This window comes from Melanaphis sacchari, unplaced genomic scaffold (genome assembly GCF_002803265.2).
Source record: "Melanaphis sacchari strain LSU unplaced genomic scaffold, SCAv2.0 Contig21_pilon_pilon, whole genome shotgun sequence".
In the NCBI taxonomy this organism is placed as follows: Eukaryota; Metazoa; Arthropoda; class Insecta; order Hemiptera; family Aphididae; genus Melanaphis; species Melanaphis sacchari.
Window position 1 is genome coordinate 21249 of NW_020271096.1, and position 5055 is coordinate 26303.

The following is a 5055-nucleotide window of genomic DNA, read 5'->3' on the forward strand; positions in this document are numbered from 1 at the left end:
TTTTTTTATTATCACTGTATGTATATATTTACATATTTTTATTTTAACTCGCGCACATCTCTATTTTGATTTTTTTTTTGATTTTTTTTTTATGTTTTATAACACTAAAAGAAAGATTTTTAAAATCAATATTATTTCATCGTACGCTTTTAATGTTTCGGAAAAGCATTTAAAATACCGCGTTTAAATATCGAGCAACAATCGTTTTCTTTAAAAACGTCGTTTCGGTACACCCGTTTAAGCGTTTAAACACTATTCGAACACTCTTTATCCGAGTGCACTGCGGAGCTGCGTGTACGCCATTTCGATCAAATGCTGAACTACCAAGTCGTCGGCCGGACAGCCGGTGCCCACGTCGCCGCCCAACGCCAAAAAACGGTCCACCCGGTCGTCGCTCGGTGGTCACCATCGAGCACAACAACGGGTCGCTGTTGTCCAACAGCTTGTAGGCCAAAACGAACGACGCTCTCGCGAAGTCAACGATCACGGACGCGGCTGTCTCGGCGTCCAGTCGGGCGCGATCCAGGACGCGGACGCCGGGCGGGACGGCGGTGGGGGAGTAACCGAATTGCAGGTTCCCGTTTGGCCGAATTGGTTCCCGTTTGAAAAAGGTATTTCATTAAGTAGAGCCGAATTGGTTCCCGTTTAAAAAAGGGAATTTTATTAGGTTGAGCCGAATTGGTTCCCGTTTGTGTACAGGTAACTTTTAATTTTTAATAATCGGTACAAAATATAAATACACCTACACGGCTACACTCTATAGTCTATAGCAGTTAGTAAATATTTTTTCAAAAATAATTCTCGGGCCAAGTTTTAAGTGTCATTTTTATACTTATACACTAAAAACTAAAGGCAATGATACATACAAAGTCCATTTATTTAAACGTGACTAAATATATTATTATGAAATTGCTTTTATTATAATTAGATACTATTATTTATTTTAATTTTAATATTTTGTACCTACGCCTATAAGTGATGACTATAGTTGATTTCGAAATCAACAATTTAAAATTGTATATTATATTATATCATTTTTTTTTTTTTTTTTTTCTTAACACACATTAACGCACACTTTTAACCAAGCCTACTAATTTTAGTTGCCAGTCCTAAGCCTGTGAAATTGAGAAGGAAAATGTGCGTAACTAAACGGACGAACCGATTCGGCTTACATTAATAACATACCTTTTTTCTAACGGGAACCAATTCGGCACGTGGAGTTGAAGCTCGGGAACCAATTATTCGGTATCAGCCGGCGGCGACGAGCGCGACACAGTACGCGTCCAGCAGCTCGTTCCAGCACGTCCGGCGCGTTGGCCGCGTACTGGAACGTGGACAGGTCGAGAGCGGGCGACCAGTGAAGTCTGAAAGAGCAAAACTGTTCCGAGCTGCTTGGATCAACTCGTAGCTGTTTGGAGGCAATTAGAATATGTGTAAAACAAGTGACGCGCACACGCTAATCAGTCGACATCAACACGCACGACAAAACAAAACGAAACATGTTTGGTTTTGTTCGGTCTGGTTCTATTTTTTCTCCGAGTAAAATACGAAAATTTTCTATTATAATGTTATAAATTTGTTTATTTAAACGAATAGTTTAAAACTGAGCACACGTTATTCTGGTGTCGACTACAGATTTTTTTAATATAATATACAATAATACAATATACTTAATAGTTTTTTTTTTTTTTTTTAATTATTATTTTATCACCAATTTCATTTAATTTGAAGTCAAAAGTAGTCGAACTCATAAGAGTGAAATTTTTAAATTTTAACTCGTCTTTACGCAATTCAGCCAAAAAAATTAAAAATTGTATTATTTTCTGTACGTTTTTTATTTATTTCGTGCAACCCCCAAATTTTACGTTTACGTTTATTTTCATTCATTTCACTATTTAACAAAAATTGCCACAAAAGCGGAATAACGACATCATCTTCATCAGAACTCATCTTGACGACTGGTGTTAATTATTTAAAAACAAAAATGAATCGGAATTTATTTTGTCTTGTTCGGTTTTGTTTTGTCAGTGTGAATGAAATTTGTTCGGAGCTGGTCGAAACATAATATTGTTTCAAACGGCTCCGAACAGTTTTGCTCTTTCAGTGTACGCCCGGCCTAACGCAGGTCGAAGAATTCCGCGACGAGCGCGTCGGACGGACGTCCGCACTCGTGCTCGAACGTCACGGACCCAGGACAACGGTCGCCGTGGCACAGAACGAACAGCTGTTCGTGGCCGGCCGACCCCCTGCCGCAGCGCGCCTGTGGCGTCATCGAACGACTACCGTTCAACCGGCACGTAACTTCACGTGGTCGCGGTACACTTCACCGCGGCGGTCCAGCAGTCGGTTCACGCCCCGCTTGCTCGCATCCTCTTCGGAAGGTCGTTCAGGGTCATCAAGTGCCGGTTTGACACTGTCGAGTTGCGTGTCCCGGACTTGGGCGACGACGTCCCGGGATCTGCCGGCGTTTTTGTGTTTGGCTTCTTTCGAAAGCCCGTAAAACCTGTGTGCACGACACACGAAAACTCAGGTCATTGGATTACGGCGGAACTATGATTATCCGAACGTTAATCAACCGGACTGGGGAAAAAAAAAGATTGGTCTTTTAATGGATAATTCGTAAGTCGTAAACTACGAGATTGGATAGGGAATGGGTATTATTCTTAGTGAGTCAGTTGTTATCCGATCGTCATACAGTTTAGTTCTTTTTTTTGTTTTTTTTTTTTTTCAAATACGATATTGTATTAAATTATATGATAATAATTAATTGTATTTTATAGATTATTCAACATAATATTTCAGTTAAATATTATAGTAAAATTATCTGTTTATTGTAACAAGTTTTCTGTTATATTTTATGCGTACAAATAATAAATGCATACAATATTATATTTATATACAATTATAACATAGCTTTTGATATAGCATATGTCAGTCATCCGGTTAATTTGCTTATCCGGACACCATTGACATTAATTAATCCGGATAATCGGAGTTCAACTATATTATAATCGTTCGTCGGTAACGCCGTCCGTCACGTCGTGTGAAACCGTTTTAATTTTTTGCGCGTTTTGAACGAAATTATGAAATGGAGGCGCCCGGGACATAACAAAAGTAATCGAAACAGTAGTAGACATTGTGTGATTTGATATGACGCGGTGTTGACCTCAGTCACTCGTATGTAGTGAGGTCAAGTATCGGCCGGTGTCGTTCGCTAGCTCTCGGATGTTTGACCGACCACCTGGGTTCTTAGAGACGAATCCATAGCGCACACATGTAGGTGGACACACGTGTTACAAATAACCTTAAAACAACCCCTACACAAAATAAGCTCCAAGCCCTACTGAACCCTATCACTCTTAATAGATTTAGTTGATCAATAAAAAAAAAGAAAGTATTAGATATTATTCTATTGAACAGTATATTTTTCGATTCAACGGCCGTTCGTGGTCAGATAGCCGTGTGTGTTAATATTTATAGTGTAGGTGATTTCCGTATTATTCGCTTATCTTACTTTCAGTATTCGTGATGCATAAACAAATTACATAATTTGTTATCAACAAAATAAAAAAGTTTTATAAGGCGCAAATTAGCGATAACGTAAATTTATTTTAGTGTAATTATCGATATGCATCTTTGGACTCTATAAGAGAGCACATATATATATATAATAGGCTGCTCAATCATTTTGAGGTCTTAAAAAATATCTATATTATGAGGCTTTAATAATAATCTAATAAAAACGACTTACCTAACCTACCAGAAATAATTAATTGTGTGATGATAAAATATCAAATGCTTAATCAATAAGTTCACTTCTTATTTCTAAAAAAAAAAAGTTATTAATTAGTTTCATTGTTTATGCATAGGGCTATTTAAATTCCTAATAATTATACATACTATTTTTATAACAATATAATATATTTTTATGATTTATTGAACAGAAATAAACTTTTATTTTAACCTTCATAATTATAAGTACCTCATTTTAGTTACATGATGTTATATAAAACTGTGTATAATATTTCCAATTAAAAATGTACACATACGAGTATATGATATAATATATATTTGTCTAATAGTATTTACCATATTATTTAAAATTATAGATTTAAATTTTAAAATTCGTTATCTAATTTATTTTATTTGCGCCTAATATTTATTTTTATCTAAAATAAGTCAACTTACTTTGCAATTGTCTGAAGTGCAATAATTAGATGATTCTTGTCTATAAACAGCTCTTCGCTAAAACGGTAGCCTAAAGTATTAACATTTTCGAAGACAATTAAATCCTTCTCCGCAAACTCACCACCTTTTTTACGGCCATAAAAAAAACTGTGGTAATGATAAAGCATTTACGTAATTTACCAAAGGACCACGACACTCTAATAAGAATGGGATGATCTTTTTATAAAAGTATAATTCATTGTGGAATTGTACATCGCATTGAAAACTTTCGCGTATTATTTGATCTCGATTTTTTAATTTGATCAAAAGGGAGTAATAGATATCATCCGATGTGACAATTTCCCCAAATATTGCATTATATTTCCACTCTTTTTTTTTTCATACACATTGAATAACACTAATTTACAATTTTTACCGAACGCACCTTTGTCCACGATAGCTTTTATTTCTGTTTTAATAAATTCGTTCATAACTTTAATTTTTTATACACTTTTTTACAGTTTTATACATTTTTTTAAATATAACACTAATAATACTAATGATTTTCAGTGTAATAAAATATATTATCTCTTTATTTAATTCATAAATCAAACCCACCAATTACTTTTTATATTTCAAGTTATCAGTTTGATATAATATAAATTTACACTTATAAAATTTTCAAACATTCAAACAACATGTGATAATAATATACATATGACAATTCTGAAAATATTTTATTATAATTTTTAAATGTATATTTTAGGATACCATTATATTATATCTATTTTTTTCTTAATATTTTTTATTTTGTTACAATTAATGTATAGTATTCTTATGGGTTTAGTTTTAAATGTAATTTGATTCATAGTTTATATAAATCTAATA

General features: G+C 34.2%; 1 pseudogene; it reads right to left on the reverse strand.

Annotated features, from left to right (window-relative positions):
* The window catches only part of LOC112593988, a 10892-nt pseudogene extending 6234 nt beyond the window's left edge, over positions 1-4658 (reverse strand).
* Between the last annotated feature and the right edge of the window lie 397 nt (positions 4659-5055).